Below are 19,362 nucleotides of genomic sequence, written 5' to 3' on the forward strand. Positions count from 1 at the left end.
AGGCCAGCTGTGGACCCTCGGGACAGGGAAGTGAGAAAAGCAGGAGAGAAGGTGTTTTTCTTCTTTTGTTTTAAAACAAATGAGCTTGTGGACCCTGCCACAACAGGTAAGAGGTTAAAAAAGAAATGTCCTTAATCTGAAGGGGGAGGTCAAACACAAGCTCAGCTCAACCTTCTCTTCCTAGAGGTATGTTAGGATGTGATAAAACATAATGAATCATTAACTTGCTATTATTGTGTGTTTACACCTTAAAAAAAAAAAAAGAAAGAGTTGTGAGTCAAGAGAAACTGCCCAATGAAAACAACTGGCCAGAAGGAATGCTCTTACTTAAACATACACAATTTCAGACTGCCCATATGCCATTCTTTTGTTTACCACTGATTCCAACCTCTTAACCTCAATTAAACCCTAAAAGCTCCAGCAAATGCACTGCAGATGAATTAATAAAAGCTGAAGTCAATCATCGGCCTCTGGGACACCCCACAGGTGGTTTGGTTTTGTTGTGTTGGGGTTTTTTTTCCAAACTAGCATCACTTCATGTTTTAGCTCCTGCAGAAGTGCATTTCGAGACGTAATTGCTTGCTCAAAGGCCCAGCAAGTCTATCAATTACAACAGTCAAAAGCAGTATTTATTTGTATTCTTCTGGTATCACACAGGGGGCTTATTAATGCCCAAAGTGGTGGCACAGCTTATTTAGCAGTGTTTATTTTACCTAAACACACACGCAGCGGAGCTTTGGAAAACATGCCTGTCATTAATTTCAAGCCTTCTCTTGCTAAGCAGTTGAAACACAGCCATAAAAACTCAATTAAATCTTCCTCTCTTCTCTCCATGGACCCTCAAGTTGTCCCCCCGCACAGGGCCAGAACCTCAGCATTCACCGGGTCAAAGCAAGACTGGATGAGGTTTCCTCCAGCAAGACAGATAAGAGCAGCAAAGTCCTCCACAGGAGGAAGAAGAGGAGGAGAACAAGGAGAAAGGAACCTGTTTGCTTTGGATATCAGCAAGATGGCTCACAAAACCACTTCATACCCCCTATATACACAATGACACAAGGATAACCTGCCATCACTGAATTTGGGGCCACACCACAGCCGACCTCTCTGGAAGGTCTCATCCAGATAGCATGTGGGTTCATGTAACCTTATGAACGTCACTGTATTTTACACATTATTTCATGGGACCACAGCGAATTGGGTCCTAATTCTGATTTCAGCCTTTAGGTACTGCCACAGCCACATCTCAAGGGGATAAAGGGAACAGATGAACGAGTCATCACCTACCAGCTCAGAATAGCAAAACAAGAAAAAACAACAGATAACTCCATGCTTCTCTCACAAACACCTTGAAACATGCTTTGTAAGGTTTATTACAGTAAAATACCTGCTTTTCCTAGAGTGGATAGAGAATGAGCACTGAGCATCTTCCTGATGAAACCTTTCCACAGGGACCCTACAGCACCCCATCAAAAACTGTCCAGAAACATTAAGATTCTTCTTAACATTTTCCAGCCATTATCCAGAGATGTCTTAGGCTTCTAAGACAACTAGACTCCCAGGCTGCAGTTTCACAATCAGCTTAGGCAGCTTTAATCAAGGCAGTCCCGCAGCAAGACAGACAGACAACTGCCTGGAAACAAATCTGCCCTTGGCAGCAACCCACATGTGGGTACTTTGTACTCATGATGAAACACAGATTTAACACCAAGAAGCCCCCTCACCTTCCAGGTATTTTGTCCCCTCAGACACACACTGAAGAGCACCAGTACTATCTGCAAAACAGAGTAATAAAGAGCCTGAGTAAATAAAAGATGTTATGATGGCATACATTAGCCTTTTCCAGCAACTTTAAGACCCCACCCACCTCTTTTGACTACCCTGTGCAATGATGAAAGTTTCTCTGGGAAGATACATCAGTCAGGAGGGAGGGGGGAAAAAAGGTGCTTGTCAGGGCAGAAAACAAGACTGAAGCTAAACAGCTTTACATCATGGCTGCAGATGATGTGACAAGTGACCAAGAGTCAGGACAACCAGGTCACATCCTGCAGCATATTCCCAGAAACACACTGACTTTTCAAATGCGTCTGTCTCAGCATCGTTCCAGGACTAGCATAACACATCCAAGGGCAAAGATGCCACAAGGAGGTAAGGTACCAAATTTGGTGTCCACAAACCACTTGGGACACACACCTGCCTTCAAACACTGAGAGCTACTTAGTAGGAAGACCCTATTCAAAGCCACTGAACAAGGCACCTCCTGGTCACTTGAGTGCTCTGAAGGACTGGATCCCAGAACTGATGCACTTGCCTATGGACAGATGCAACACTGGCAGCAGGGACAACTGGCTTCAGCCTCCTAATGTGGGAGATACAATTGCAGCAAGGCTTCTGCATCTGCTAACCACAAGTAGGTTAAGTCTGAGCATGGTCCTCTTGCAGGGATGGGATATGGGCCTTGCTCCCACCTTTCCTTCAGGATTTTCAAGAGATGCAATGCAAGATGCCTTCAAAAACTTCAGGGCTGTGAACCCAAGCAGGTGGGACAGATGGGGAAATCGCTTAGCATTGGTCTTAGGTACCAACCAACCTATTTTTTTCTTTCTTCCTGTACAAGCAGCACTCCCTGGCAACATTGAGCTTTAACAATAGCAAGGCAAATGCTTTCTCGTTAGTCTTCTTTGCAGGATTAGACACAGCTCTTAGTTAGGCATGACTGCTCACACTCCCCACCTTTGTGCTATGAAGTTTTCCTGCCTCACATCAAGCAGCACATGTGAGTGCTAGAACACAAAACATGCTCTTGAGCTCGTAACTCTTCTGCTCTGCATCCCCCACAATGTGGCTGTTGGAAAGAAGGGATCTCCCAAAATCCCTGGACACCCATTCCTGGGATGATGCTGCTATGCTACTCTGTAGGCTGCCCTAGTCCTTAAGCTCAAAGACAGGGACAACTCTCCTTATGTAGGGATGGTAGCATTCTCTGGTAGCCAAGTAAAAGTGACTCAAGTTTTTGGGCACACTAACTAGTCCTCAAGGAGAGGAAAAAGGCTTACAAGAGGACAGAGCACCAAAGGAGGTGCTCCTGCAGACCATGGAAGTGCAAGGGCAGGGCAGCACTGGCAGGGCCACGGTGGGTGGCTGCCACGCTTCCATCCAGCTCTCCCATGGGATGAAAAAAAGCTCCTCAGCAGTTTGTTCCCTTTGAGGACAGCCTAGCATGACTCACCTGAACTTAGTATTTTCCTGAAACCAAAACTGAATTCAGGAATCCTTTGAGAGAAATAGACAAATGAGTATTAAAGACTCTAGGCAAAAAAGGACAAATTAGGATCTCACAGAGATTATGTTTTCCCTTCACTTCCAAGTGATGAAAAGTGGCTTTGAATTTTTGTACACAAAAACAGGCAGCCTTTTAAAATATATTATTTTATCAGAAGCATATGCAGAACTTAGCAATGTACACGTTTCAAAGAATGCCCAAATAGTAAAGTCTGCAGCTAGAGCATGCAATTCAGGTAAAAGTAGTAGTATGTATCCTATTGCATCTGACTACTGACATGTAGTTTCTCATCATCATGAATCTCTTTACTTCTGCATAACCTATTAATGGACTTGTCTATTGAATGCCAATCACTTATAAGACTTCCTCATACTTCATAAATCAAGCATAGTAATTGAAATTTAAGAGTAAGTAGCACTTTGAGGTATTGACTGGCCCAGGGAAATGCAGAAGCATAAGAAAAAACAGCAAAAATACAGGATAGGGTGTGAGCCAGCCTCAGTATCCATTACACCTCACAAGGAGCAGCTGCAGAGGAAGCCTGCTCAAAAGTGCCAAGCTCCATTTTCTCAGCTGGATCACCAACACAGCATCGTATGAGATCCTGAGAAGGTTAAGGGAAGTGAATTGCTTGAATAGCCATTCCGGAACAGCAAGCTTGCCTCGTCTCAGACACACAGACATGTCTCTTTTGAGATGGAGCCTTAGGGAAATCTCATTTAAGTGCACACATATGCAGAGCCAGGAGTGCTGTAAAGACAATGCCAGTAAGGTACAGTATGAAGAACACAAACAGAAGATACTTCAGTTTAGCACTCCAGTGCTTGGCAATTCTGCTACGTAGTGCAATCTTTAGTACAGAACATTCATTTTTTCTATCTATGGGAAACAGGAAAGCAAAAGTACAGACACAGTGCTGCTTCAAGTTCTTTAAAATAAGGGAAAGTGAGGTTTCCTTCACAGCCATTGCAACTGTTGGGAAGCTTAGGAAGAGCAGTGAGAGCAGCAGCAAGACCTGTCTCTCTACTGGCAACTCAGAAGAGAAGCACCTTTCTATATCATGCAAATGGCAAATGCACGAGGTCTCCTGACTCAAAAGCCTATCAGTTAATTCTCCAACTGGAAACATACTCCTTTTTTTTTTTAGTCTACCAAGGCTATAAACAGGGTATCTCCCAAGGGGTTCTAATATACTCTTGCCCCAAGCACAACAGCTGAGAGATAATCTTCTAAAAGCCTGTCTTTGCACAAGTAATTTCACAGCGATAGCATTTTTTTATACTTGACCTAGGCTGGACCGATTTGGAATGGATCTCCAAGACTCCAGAAGTATTTTGCAGAGCCATCTAAAAAGTATGAATAAACTCTTCCTTCATTTTCTGTTCTCACCAAGATCTTGTAATAGTTCTACAAGTAAGCAGACTATGAAGCCTTTATTAAAAAAAAAAAAAAAAAAAAGTAATACCTTGAGTTACAGGACCAATAAAGACAGACACGCTTTTTTTATCACAATATATCACATAACAAACTCTTCTGAGCAGGAATAGCTTTACTACCAGCAATAACCAGTAAAAAAAAATTGGCTTACTTCCCCAGAGGAAGGAGAAAGTCCACTGGTGATTTCATGGCTTTTGAATCACCACATAAATATTCAGACCAACTAGGCTGCTTCTGCATCAGTTTGCTTCTTTTTCCCTCTGAAGTGCACAGCTAGTCTTGAACATATTCAGAGCAGAGAGGAATACTGATTTACATAAAGTGGACAAAAAGAATAGATAAAACTCCACCTGGAACACAGCTTGCCTCTATTACAAGTGTGAAAATGCCAATCTGCCAATACCTTGATAAAATTAACAGCAGGGTCTTTATGATTAGATGCAATTTCAGAGACTGCACACAGCACTGCCAGACATCAACTTCACCAAAGCAATGGGGAAATGGGAAGACACAGACCAAAAAGAAACAGAACAAAAAAAAAGCAAACCAGCTTTACAGAGAGTGCTGCATTTTTGAAGTGATACAGAATAGTGAAAAAGAGGAAATAGAGGGGAAAAAAAAGAAAAAGCAAGCATAAAAAATGGTTTAACAAGAAGCAAATTATCTCCTCCTGCAATTCTCCAGGGAGCAAGTCCTCCTTGTCAGAGGATTTTGTTTGGGCCAAGCCTACCGTCTGTCCATGCTCAGGTACCAGCCACACACAAAGAATTAAGGTATCACTGCTAAACACCAACAAGATAATCAAGGAGCAGTGCAGTATTACAGGGCTTTCTGCAAGAAAAGAAGTGTAACCCTGGAGCACAGTAAGCATGCAAGTCATTTACATTGTCTTGTGTTGCAGGAACAGTAGGGCAAGGACTTTACTACAAAAGCTATCTGATACAGAGCTAACCACTGGATTCATCTGCTTTTTACCTGCAGCGTTGGGAACAGCAGAGTGCTGTAGCCTGAAGGTACTATCAACTTTGCTTTTTATAAAAAAAACCCAAAAACAAACAAAAAAACCTAACAAAAACCCCACGAAAAAAATCACCCACAAACCCCCTAATGACAACATGGCCCTTACCTGATATCTAAAAACTTCTCCGATTAAAAAAACACTTAGAATGGAAAACCACATGTAAATATAAATGGTGTTTTGTGTCACTGGTGTCTATCCCAGTTTATCATGCTCATATAAACAACAATAATGAAAATTCTAAGGGAAAAAAACCTCTCCAAAGAGCACAGACAGTATTTTTCGGTAAATCACTGAAAAGAATCACTACAACTTACGTTCTTCAATAGCATTGTTTAGACTTATCTTTGCTTATATTTGTCTTACTCTTTTTTGTTTTATTCCATTTTTTTTCCTTAAGGTGATCTCTGCAAGAAAACTTCCCCTGTTCTTCCCCCCCCTTTAGATTCCAGTTTCTTCTGATGTGGCATTCCTCATCTGAAGCCAAATCACTGACTACTACACAGACTGTCAACATTACCAGTGCTGAAAACAGAACGCTTTGATAAAGAATGTACAACAACCAAATGGAAGGAACAAACAACAGTGAGGCCCAGACACTGTTGTCATTCCAAGTTTACCACGAACAAAATAAAAATTAAATAAGTTAAATAAATGAATGGGACACCAATGTCCGAACAGTTGTGGTTTGTTGCTTTGTTTGTTTTTTTTGTTAACATTTTTGAAGTATTTATTGTCAGGGCCTGGGCATCATGGCAGTACTCTGAAGAAGGGACAAGGTTCAGAAAACACGTTAGTTTCCTGGTGTGGCAGAAAACCACAGATGTGCATTTTAAATGCCACAGGGGAGTTAACCTGAAAGCCTGTCACTGCTGAACAGCAGGAGAAACATCTCTTGGTGCAGCTGATGACGATTTCTCAGCACGGGAAACCCAGAGCCTTTCCCTGTAAATCGTTACCAAAAATTCCAAGAAGTGGAGAAACAAAAACGTATGGAGATTTTTTCACTTCTGACGCCCACTCACTTCTGCGCGCACACACCTGCTGGGACACTCATCTCCTCCCCTGTCCCGCCCAGAGCGGGCAGACCAAAGTCCCTGGCGGCTGTCAGACCACTCAGACCAGCCCCACGAGATGCCTCCAGCCCCTCGCCCCCGAGGCTGCCCCCGGGGAGGTGCCGGCCCAGTGCTGGACCCACGCGGCTCACCTGCCCCAGGTGCTGCAGCACGGGGGGACCCGTGGCCCTGTCACTCTCCCGCACCTGCGAGGCAGGTGGCAGCCATCCGAGCGCCAGCTGGGACGCGTCCCACACTCGTGCCATCGCGTGGCCCACGGGAGCTCCCTGGGGCCGCAGCCGGCCCCGGTGCCTCCCGTCGCGCAGCCGGTGTACTGCTGCTCCCGCTCAAGCATCACCCCACCACCTAGCACCGGCCAGACCCACTGGCGGCGCCCAGTCCACGACACAGAGGCACTGATGAGTTGTCACGACTCCAAACTCCTCCAGAGCCCCGTCCCCTCCTGTCCTCAGTCTCTGCCTGCCCGCCCCCGCTGCCTCCGTTCGGGAGCCGCAGCCACCATCGCAAAGGGACACCCACGGCGGCGGCTCTGACGGGAAAATCCCCTGATAACGTAACACAACTGGAGACCACTCCGGACGCAGCTCGCACCGCCCTTCAGCCGCAAAGTTGTAAATACACTTTCGCAGTTGTAAATACACTTTCGCAGCCGCTGCCGCGCGTTGGGACCGACTGCGCCCGGCGGAGCACGGAGCCTCTCCGGCTCGGCGGGCAGCGCGCATCCGTCCGAGCGCCCTCGCCCGCACCATCCCTCGCCCGGCGGGCGGCGCAGCCAGGCGCTCCGCGGGTCCCGCCGCCCGCAGCCGCACAGCGCCCACGGGCTCCACCGGGACCGCTCCCCGCACCCGGGACCCACCTCCGCCTCCTTTGTCCCCCGGCAGCTCACCGGGACGGCGCCCGCTCCCTGCTGCCGCAGGGACCTCGGAGGACACGGAGCCCCAGGACCCCCTGCGCCGCTGTCCCGACGGCGGAGCCCGTGCACTTACCGCGGGGTGGCCCGGCCGCGAAGCTCCGCGGTCCCTCCGATGCAGCATCCAGCGCAACGCCGGAGCCCTGGAGGAGGACCGACGGTGGGCGGACCCAGGCGGGGCGGGACACGGGGAGGGGAAAAGAGAGGGCGGGACGGGCGGTGTGTTTGTGTGTAGGGGCAGCCACGGGGTTAGCCCGCGTGTGGGCTGGTGACGGGGAGATGCTGGTGGGGCAGGCGCGAGGTTTGGAGGTGATGTTCTCGGCGGGTAATCAGTGCACCGCACTGACAGCGATGAAGTCTGCGTAGAAGAAATTGTAATTAAGAGTGATCACAGCAAGTCGCTGGAACTCGGTCCGGATGGCTCTGCCGCGGGCAGGTTGGCTGGGCGGTGCTGGCAGGGGGAGACGGCACAAAGCGTAAGAAGATACAATCGAAGACTTGGGATCAGATCTGGGAAAGCGAGGCGCCCTGAGGGGCACGGGAGTCACCGTGCTCGGGAAGGAGGTGCTTGTGCTGCACACATAGCATAAACCCTCTTGCTTCCCTTGCTTCCCTCCCTCTTCTGTGATATAATTCTTTTTTTTAATGTCGTAATTTTCTGAAAGAAGGGGCTGACATCATCTCAAGTTCTGTAGTGTTGCTCCCTGTTCCTCACGAATAGGCCATAGCTCAATTTCCCCACATATCTAGTTGCATGTGAGAGTGCAGCCGGCATGGGAACTGGGATGGCAGGGGTCTGTAAGGGGAGCAGGTGAGAAGGCTTTCACACAGTGTTGCACTACTCTGTAGGAAAAGAGTTGAGATTTGCCCATGAGGGACGACAAGAGCAAGCCTGACTTGCTGGAATGATGTGGCCACCTGACAGAGTGAGGGGAAGCAGGGCACCAGATCATTTGTATTTGCTCCCAGTTTTAATTTTGCATTTTAAGTTGGACACGAGACTGGCTAAAATCTCAGCCTTGCTGGTGTGGCTAACAGGGACAATGACTTACCTTTGCCTCTTCCCAGCTGGACTGTAGCAGTGAGGCTGCTCTGTGAGCACGGGGTGGGGGGGGCATCTCACCAAGCCTTCTCTTCTCCCAACAGTCTTCTGGGAGAAAATACCAGTGTCTTAGTCATTATCTGAGCAAATAGGTAGACACCTCCTTTCAGGAATGGTTCCAGGGCTGTAGGTCCTAGATGAACAGAGTTGACTCCCAGTGGCCAAAGTTAAGTCTTTCATGGTTTGTCCTTTTGTTAAGTCCAGCCTGATTTATGCAGTTACCCTCTCAGCATGCCAGCGGTTTCTAATGCTATTCTGAGCTGCCTAACACATGGTTTCATGGGCAGCTGCGCTGTCATGACAGCTTCCCTCTGTCCATAGAAAGATGTCTCACTGTCCTCTTGTTTTTATTCCTTGCTGTCTTTTGTCTCCTTCACTCATTTTGCTCATGGCGGTAGCACCTTCTTTGAGCCAGTGCTGGAGCATTTCAGACTGCTAAACTGGTCAGTCTCACTAAATGGACTGAAAATTCCAGATTTTTTTGCTGGAAGAGTGGTCCGTCATATTGGTGAATTAGATTGTCTTATGGAGTGGTCCAGCCAGTGCTGGAGTTAGCATCTTGTAATAGCACTTACATTTCCTCACTTACTTTCTGGCATGGATTGCAGGATTAAATGCAAGGGCATAGAATCTAGTGCCCAAGTGTAGGCTCAGTTGTTGAACATGTTCTTATTTAACCTGCCCAGTACCATGTATAAAGCTTCCAGCAGAGCCAGCATAGTACTCTGGTCACAGCAGGACTTTCTGTCATGCTCTGACAGCTAGTGGAGAACTTGAAATGTTAGCAAACAGCTCTGAACAGTTGCTGCGTGCTTCTGGGTTTTGATCATTTGAAAAAGAAAATGTTAGAGTAGCTTAAAAACTCATGGCTTGAGTTTCTGTGATAGGGTCCTTTAGCTATGACAAGAGGAAAGCACCACATCTAGGCTGCTAAGACAGGGGTGTGCTTCGCAGCATGCCACATTTGCCTTCTGTCCTCATCATTTGCACCAGAAACCTTAGGGCTATTACCTTAGGGCTATTTCCTTCCCACAGAACCTGAGTTGGAGAGTAAGAAAAGTGTGGGTCATGTGCAGGTGATGCTCCCAGTGCAGACATGATCAGAAGGGAATATAGTACAGAATGTCAGGTCTGATTACCTTAATTGGAAGTATAGCAATTATCCTGCATAGCTGGTCTCGTAGGATTGGCAGACCTTGTGTGTCGCCCTGGAGAAAACAAACTGCATTTTGAGAAACATCAGAACTGCAGGAAAATGGAGATAATGTCAGCCTGTTTGTTTTGGAAGAAGACATCAAAGTGTTGGAGACTGAAGGTATCTGCGTTCCAAGGAAATACCGCTGCCAGTTTTCAAAGGGTCAGCTTCAGCTGTCCTTCTTGCAGTGCAGATAAGCAGTTTTATCCAGCTTGCTCTGTGAAGTGGAAGCTGGAGAGGAGGATTTGTGGAATGGTTCTTATAAACCAGGTGTCTTTAGAAAATAGAGCCCCTTTTGTAAACTCTCATGCGGAGTTATGCTGGAGTCAGAGGGACCCCATGCAAAAATAAAAGTTTGCATAAGCAGATGTCTTTACTCATGGTCTTGTCTGCATTGCACATAGACATAAAGATTTTCTAGTGCAAAAGGGAAAGCTGGGGTTTGCCTTCTCTGTCTTAGAAAAAGTATCCCTTTCTTTTTCTTACAATAATTATTGCAATGTGTATAGGAGATAATTTTGTTGCTAGTATTTATTGTCTAGTTCACAGGCAGTACCTAAGCTTGGAGAGAAATGGGTTGTTTGTAGAGTTTCCAAACAAAAGGAGTTTTCACTAATGATGTCGGGGAGCTGAAGCTGGCTTCAAGCTGTTCAAGTCATGAGAGGATGACTCAGAAGTCAGAAATTTGAGGCATTCCTATGTCTAGCGTTTAATCAACAGGCAAAGCATTGGGAGGTAAGCAGAGGAAATCAATGGCAAATCAAAGAAGAATAGGTCAGCTATTCATTAGAGAAAGGATTGATCTCAGGGATATTAACAGAAAGAAGGGCATGAAATGAATCCTAAAGAAAGTTTCAACTAACTGTGGCTGCCATAAGCTAGCAGTCAGGGAGCCTTAAAAAAATTACTCGACTATCTTGCATAAAAGGCTATTTGCAGAACTCTGCATTCTCAGAGTTAACCAGCTACACATGCTACAGAGACCTTCCAGCCATAATGCAGCTCTTGCAGGAGTAATAATTATTTGTGTATATTTGTCATTGTTTATACAGTCATCATAGATATTACACATGAAATGATAATAATCTGCTTTTTGTTAGCATACATGCTCAAGCAAAATCTTATTTGGTGATGTTTTCAGTGCATGTTAGAGCTTGATTTTGCCGGCTCTTGCCTTGTTCCTAGAAAATCATTGATAGCCTCAGTGGGACTATTCATCATCCTTGGGCTTTCATGTTTATAGCATGTTACAAAAGCAGGTTTAATTTTGAGCTCTGGGGTAGTGATATTTTTTTTTTAAATCTTTAAAATATCAAACTTATCTAAAATAGCGTACAAACAATAAAAAAATACTTATAAAGTTGTAGGGTGGCTTACATGCCATTAACAGTATTGGTTACATTATTGGTAATAATTAACCATTATTATACCAAAAGCCATATACAAGGTATAGGTATAATTGGTGAGGTTTAAGACCTCAGTTTACATTAAATAGAAATCAAATGTTTGTTGTGCTGATCGTTGACCACCTTACGCTGCAAGTGAGGCCAAGGTACAGATCTGAAGCCATACAGTGCTTGTGGGCACTTGAGCTATGGCTCCTCTGCCAAGGATGTGCCATGTACTGCAAAGATGTGAGAGACTTGACTTTATACCCTATTTTCTCTGGTGCCATATGTGGCACTGTGTATTATATCTTTCATTCCAGAGGATCCTGGTGTGCTTCTTTGATAAGTTTTTTTCATTTCACATTAAAACAGAGACACCTTCAGGTAGTAAGGGAACAGCTGCATAACGATCCATCAGCAACCTTTGGAAACCAGGTGGGGAATCTGGGTAGGGAGAATGTGTTCATAAATCAAATTTGGCCCTCGAGCACAGAGGCTGTGATTCGTACCCTTGGCAGAGTTTCTGTGGGACTGCATTTACTAAAATGGTCACAAGCTTCATTTTACTTCTAAAGAGAAACAGAAAAACTCTCAATAACACTAAACCATTTAGCATCATTATAGGCTCATGATTTTATTCTAACTCTGACCAAATTCCTGGGGCCCTTGGTTTCAAAATTTCCTAGCCCAAGCTCTAGTCAAGCGCAAACCTGCATTCATTACAGAGCCTCCTGAGACCCCAGCTAGTGGTGGCACAGTGCTGGCTATGAGTTTAAGTCACGTTCTCTCTGACAGGACCCATTTGACATACGTTTGCCTATACAGGTGCTCTGGCAGCTTGGTATCTGTAGCTAAATACACAAAGTGCATAAGGTGTAGGTATGTCCCTTTCTGGGGACAGGAGTTGTGTGCTGATTTCACCATACACTGCTGTTCAAATCGTGAAGGTTTGGTTACTTTCAGAAAACTTTGAAACCATGCCAGAGCTGTTAAATCCCTGCCCAGGGTTTCTCAGTGCTTGTCATGTCTGTGCTAGGCTTCAATCACAATACTAAAGTAATGTCCTCTGCATGGCAAACATATTCATTCAAACATTGTCATTCACTGCTTAATAAAGAATTCTTTCCGGCTGTCTGTTCCCTGCAAGTTTTCCTCTCTCAGCCCCTAAGGACAACAATCCTGCCAAAGCGGTACCTTGCAAAGGAGTAAATGGCCTCTGCTGTCTCTGAAGATGGGTTTCACAAGGGCTTTTCACTTCATTTTACTTCCTTTCAGCTATGTGCTTATTTTTGCTCTGATTAGAATTACTGTCTGTAATATAATTTTCCTATTTTTAACTTTTTCTCTCTAGCTGACTTACATATTTTTAATCTAAAATGAAGAATAACAGCACTAGATGATGGGGAAAGGTACGTTTTGGTTACAAAAACTAGTTAATTTTGGAAATATTTGGAACAATATTCCATGGTTAAGATTTTTTTTAAAATATCAAATACAGATTTTCTTTTTCCTTTTTTTTTTAAATCTGCATTTTTGTGTTCTTCCCTAGATCTTGTAACAGAAATATCTGCAATTACAACATGTTAGAGTATTAGTAAAAAGGCAGTAGAGTAAGGAAAGATTCATCTACAAAGGCAGTAGAGCCAGGAAAGATTCTTCTATAAAACCATAGATTTTTTTTCATGCCAAAAGCATTGCCCTTTCCTGTTTTTTGAAAATCCTGTGTTCCCTCTGATTCCCACCCCCCAGCAAACTGGGAGTGAAAGAAATGTAATCTTGGCTGCTGGGGTCCTGCCTGCAGCCTCCTGCCTGGGGAGCACCTTGCCCTGCCACACAAAGGAGAGCTGGTGTTTCTGGTGGGGGAATGCGAAGGGGGGCTGGAGTGCATGGGGAGGGAAACGTGCCTGGGAGCAGCTCCACCAGCTCCGAAACTCTACGTGCAGGAAACAATTGGCTGAACAGAGGCCACTACTTCCAAATGCCCCGGCCCTTTCTCTATCTCCTGCTGCCGGGCAGCATTGCAGATTTCCCCACCTTGGGAAATCTTATGCCTAGATAAGAAAACACTGGGAAAAAATGGGGAGAAAGTCAAAAATGAGGATAAAATACAAGTTTAAGGGAAGAGAATGGATAACCTTATGGGCTGTGTCATCCTGCTTATTAAACGAGAAATGGAAGATGAAAGGAGAAAAAAAAGGTGTATTTAGGCTGAACATTTCCATAAAGTAATGGCACTAAGATGATTTGAATTATCCAGAGGATGAATTTATCCTGATGTGTAAAATCTATTTCTACCATTATCACCACTAACCTAAGCCTATTCACAGATAATTACAGTCAAGTGCTTACGCTGCTCTTACTCATCTGTTTTTCCCTCCTGCCCATTTAGTAAGTGCATCAGTTATGTATTAACACTGGTATGCTGTGTCAAAGCAGCAAGAGCTTTGAAATTAGGCAGCAGGAGCAGAATGTAATACGAAAAGAAAGAACCACGGAAATCTGTAAACAAAGGGTTGTAAAAATAGTAATTAGAAGTAGTTATGTTCTAGCAAATTAAGATCTTAGAGTGAAATAATTCGAAATTACAACAATGTAATTACAAATGAAGGTCAAATGTGGTAACTTTGGCTAATGGATGTTTCTAATTTTTGTGTTACTTGGAGCAAAACTGATCTGAACATGAAGAAAAGGCATTGCCTGTACCTGAATTAAGATGCTATTGAAATTTACAAAAAATTACCTTCTGCTGTACTGTGTGCACCTCCTGCACAGACACATTCCATAAATAGTCTTCTCTCAAGCATGTTCTGGATAAAATTACTAATGTGTAGGTCCCATCTGCTTCCTTCCTCATCACATTACCTGGGCACTGAGCAAGGGGTTCAGATGAATTCTCAGCTTCTGTGCAAAGCCAAGAGAGATCACTGGGAAGAATGCTATGATATCTGTCCAAACAGATATCTCTCGCCTCTGACAATGGGGTTCAGGTTTAAAAGTGCTCCACGAGTTCCACCACAGCCTCCCTCTTTCTTACAGACAGGGCTCTGCCCCTACCCTTCTGAGTAGCACCACTCAGGTCAGAGGCTCCTTTGGCTGTCATAATAGCTCTTACCTATTTGTGGTTTTGTCTTGTCTCTGGAGGGGGTGGTTATTCTTCAGTACCTGAACAAAACAATGTACTCAGAATTGAGTGTTTCAATCTGTCATTCTTCAGGAAGAAAAAAATATCTTGTTCCTGAAAATAAACAGAGATGATTTGAAAGCTTATATCAAGAAATAATAATCACATTTCACCAAACTGCAATAGTTCTAGAGGCTACCTGGAGGTGTTAAAATGTCTGCTGTAACTCTCCTTGCTGAACTGTTTCTAAATTGAAAGCTTTTTCATCACATTATAAACATTTCATCAAGTTGTAAAAACAACTGAGGTATCTCATAAGTGTAAAAAGTCTTGAGTACTGAAACCCCCTTGTAAATAAAGAATGTGGCTGTGAAATATAATCCTTGGTGGGATTGGTTTCTCTCCTTTAGAAAGGACATTACTTCGAGACTGGCAAAAACAAAGTCAAAGCTGGAGATGAAGGGTGGTAAGCGGAGAAAAGACAAAAGATATAAAAAATGTATACACAGGGGTTACTAATCTGCAATGACTGCAAACACGTCTCACTGACTTCAGTTCTGAATTAATCATGCTATCTATACCAAGGTTATCTCCTTTTGTCATCATACATCAAGTACAGATGAGAAACACAAGTCAGCCTGGTTCACCTAAAGTTGCTTCCAAATGTATTTAAAATCTTTAAAAGGTAGGAAGTGTTCTCTAATTCTTTGTATTTATCAGTTATGTCCCATAAAAAATGTTACTGCTATTGATTTTTTAATCCTCTAATTCAAAGTTGAGGATTGAGTTTTGGGGTTTTGTATGTTTGTTTTTTCCATGGGGAAGATGTCCACAGCCTCTTGGAAATGATCCCATAAAGAACTGAGTGCTACTTTTTAAAAATAGCTGGTTCTATCCCTTCCATTAAAATGACAGAAGAAATACTCATCTTGTAGCAGTGAAAGCAATTTTTAGAGTTATCCTTTGCCATCTCCAGTGGTAAAGCTGAGCTCTAGCAGAGGGAAGTCCTGCTAACACAGAAGAGAGTTCTTTTGGGGGTGGGTCTCATACTCAGGTTGTGCAGTGGGCTCTGGACACTGCCCCAAACATAGCACTTGGTCATGTAGATATGAGCAAGTAAGCAAGCTGCTGAAAGAGTTTATTTCTGCAGTGGTCAAAGCACATTCAACTAGGCATCTTATGCTGCAGGCTCTTCCTTTTCAGGGCATGGAGCAATTTCATATTAAGGTACATAACACATTATAATGACTATCCTATGTTTCTTTCAGTTGACTTGCTTTTAGACAAATACTTTTTTTTATCAGTTGAATTACAAGAAAATTAGAAATAAGTAGTAGTTTCCAATCACCATACATATGCCAGTTGCGTGGCCATCTATGCTTATCAGATATTTTATTTACTTTATTGCAACTCTCAAGGGTAAAAATAAGTAGGGTGCATACTTTTAAGTAGATAGAGGTACCTTTGTCATGTTTGCAGTCATGTGTCAGATGTAGAAAGCCAGTCCAGAGTCCCTGGACTAACAGATATAAAGTTGTTTCATATATCAACAGAATTTTTGTTATCTAGCTGTTTAGCTCTCCCCCCTGCAAGCTCACCTCTCTGAAACAAAACATAGTATTTCCAATATGATTTGGACTTATCACCTCATTTTACTTCATCCATAAATATCCATGTGTGTGCATCCAGGCCTATCATACATTTCAAGGGAGGGGAGCATCACTGACACTGATATACTGGGGATGTGCATGGTAAAGATTTCTCTTCTGTATCCCCACACAGAACCTGAGAGCAGGGATGTCATGACCTGCTGAGGAGGCAAACAGATAGCATGGCTGTGTCACTGCCATGTGCTCCTGGCTGGCAAAGAGCAAATTCCTGCTATTTGTGTTTAAGTAACCTAATTTATGGTATGGTTTCAGGTTACGGCTAAAACTGGTCCAGCCAAAAGGAGTGTTCTGCTCCTTTTCTTCTCTCTGCCTTCTGCTGCTGCTTCTTTGGGGTGCAGCCTAGTGATGGTACAGCTGCAGGGTGAATTGGTCCATTTGGCTCACCCCAGAAGACTAATCTAGTGGAAAAATTGATCTAGGTTTATAACTCTGGGACAGCTAAATTGAACCACCTTGCTCCAGCAAGAAACAGGGAGGGATGGCAGGGACACTGCACTTGGAGATGCTGCAGTGGCAAACAACCTTTCCAGCAGAAACCTACTGTTTAATAGGGTTTACTAAAATGTCAAGTGGCACCTAACCCACAGAAAGAAAAGGCCCAAATCTTAAAATTTCGTGCTTGTTTGATCTGATGGGAATCAGGAGACTGGGAGTGGATACCCAGGGTAGTTGCAACTGGGAGATAGTCTATCTGTGTTTCTAACAGAGATACTACTTAGCAGAGGGGATTCTCAGACTTCCCATACCATGCTTCTCTTCTAGAAGAGTTTTAAGACTTCATATGTACCTGCCTTTTCCAGTGTACCTTCTCTTCCCCTCTGCCCTGGATGGGGCACATCAGCCAGTTTAAGAAAGAAACAAACAACCTACTTCTGACTGGCCCTGGGAGGCCTCTCTCCCTTCTGTGACTGTACAGGTTGTCTCACCTAAAATTAGGCAGCATAAATGGCTCTCGATAGTCCAGGTCTACATTACTGTGTAGGCACCTGACTTCAATGATTTGAATTAATTTGGGCATATAAATAAGACCTCAGTGATCTAGGCCTTAAGTATTTGATTGCACTGCTAGGAAAGAAAATTTGGAGTTTCTTGGTTAATTGTAGGTAGAATGAGACAGAGGTTTGGATATGGAACACTGTCTGTGACACCTTCAATTTGAGGGACAAGAAGCTTACCTGAGTCCAAGAAGCCATGTATACATTTGGGTAAGACTTGGGGCTGTAGGTAACACTTGTGGATGTTTACAAGGATTTGATCTACGGAATTTCCCCTGCCTGGGACATAAGTCTGGATGAGGACAGATATATTTCCTTACTGAAATTGTCAGTAACTGATTATTCATGCTAATTTACAAAAGATAAGTGTTGTACTGTCGCTATAGGTGCTCAAGCAAAGTGCAACCTCTTCTTTGTTGGGACAAAAGCTAAATAGCGTTATCCATCCTGTATTAACCTACCCTTAGTCTTACATGGGATAAACTGATGAATGAAGCCAAATACAATGAGATAGTGAACAAAAAACAATGTCAAAAATTTTTTGCATTTAGTCAGTAGCCCAGGAATGAGAGCTGTGGTGGTTGTGGTGATGAACCGGAGGAATGCTGCTGGTATTAAAAGCACTTCTCTGTGTCACACATTCCTGTATTTTGCAGGATCTGAAGGAATTAGCCTCAGGAAAGCTGAGAGTTTATTTCAGGTGGGTAAACTCTGTTTTCTGGTCTTTTGGTCTGTGGTGGGAAACACTCATAGCAATTGAAGGAAAGATCAATGAGCTAGATAAGAATTTGTTATCTTCCAGATGGCAGGTTATGGAAGCAGAGAAGAGGGCTGCGTTTGTCAGGTGTAGGCTAGGAATGACAAAGAAATTTAACTCCATTCCAAAAATGTTAACCATATTGTTCACGCTCAGCAGTAAGAGGGCCTGTGACTGCTGTGAGATTAACCTTGTGACCCTGACAAGAGTTTAGACCAGCCTGTCAAAAGCATTATGCTTGAAGACAGTAATCGTTCTTTATTAGAACAGTTACTTTGCCTGGTTTCTACTGCCCACCTATGAATTGCATTTTGGCTGCAGCACCACCTTTAGGAAATGGTGTGTAGTTTAATTATTAACCACAGCAGATTCCTAAAGGCTGTGCACAGCCTCTTCGGTGTGGTTTAATTTGCCCTTAAGAAGTAGCTTGAGGTAAAAATGTCCTTATCTGGTAAAGTAGTGATTTTCCATAGGGCTGTTATGGGGTTGGTAGTAGACTGTAAATTATTTCAGAGCACGTAAATATTTTTATTAAAGGAAATTAGGAAAGTTTTACTTGTTATAGCTAAGTTTTTAGAATGACTGTGCTTCTATTTATGGCCATCAGTTTCAGATCAGACTGTTGGTGCATCCTGTGAAAGACACTGGTTTGAATAGCTGCAGCACTGAAACCATTGCTGCCTCGGTGGTCCGGAGAGGGGCTATTAGGTGGCAGTAAGAGCTCATACAGCTGTAAAAAGTGAGTGAGTTTTTGGGCCCACAGGCTCTTCAGGAGATTTGCAGAGTCATAAGCTGCTCTAGAGTGCTCAGCTTCTATAGCTGGATGGAGCTGTGGCTTCTCTGCCAAGTTTACAGCAAAAGTTACAGTAGTAATTGTTTCCCATTGTTGTGGGTTTTTTTCACATTTTCTGTTGACAAATTCTCTCAAAGATAAAGTGTGAAGTGATTTAGTATTTCATTCAATAGGCTGATTCACTAGAGTATTGTATCACAGTCATATTACAGCATGTACTTGTAATAAATATGCATTGAACACTGAACAAGAAAATAATTTAGGCCATCGGATATATTCATTGTGGTCATAAAAAACAATATCAAAATATATGAAAAGCATTTTTTAAATGAGAAATACTTCTTTAATAGTATAATTTCATATAGAAACTGATGCAGAATCCTTATGGCCGCATCAGACCACTTACATAGTTTCCTGCAAACATCTGGATCATTATTGCATCCACTTGTGTAACTTTTAATCTTTCTGACTGCTCAGGCTATGTGGATGCTGAGAGTCACATTTGGGAACATCGTGACTGAACACACCCCCTGCTTCTTTTTTTTACCTTTATAAGATAAAGGAGAAATATAAAGGACGTAATTTCTACTTCTCATGAGCCCTGTGGTTGTTCATTCTAG

This window comes from Manacus vitellinus, unplaced genomic scaffold (genome assembly GCF_001715985.3).
Source record: "Manacus vitellinus isolate BGI_N305 unplaced genomic scaffold, ASM171598v3 scaffold_37_pilon, whole genome shotgun sequence".
NCBI lineage: Eukaryota > Metazoa > Chordata > Aves > Passeriformes > Pipridae > Manacus > Manacus vitellinus.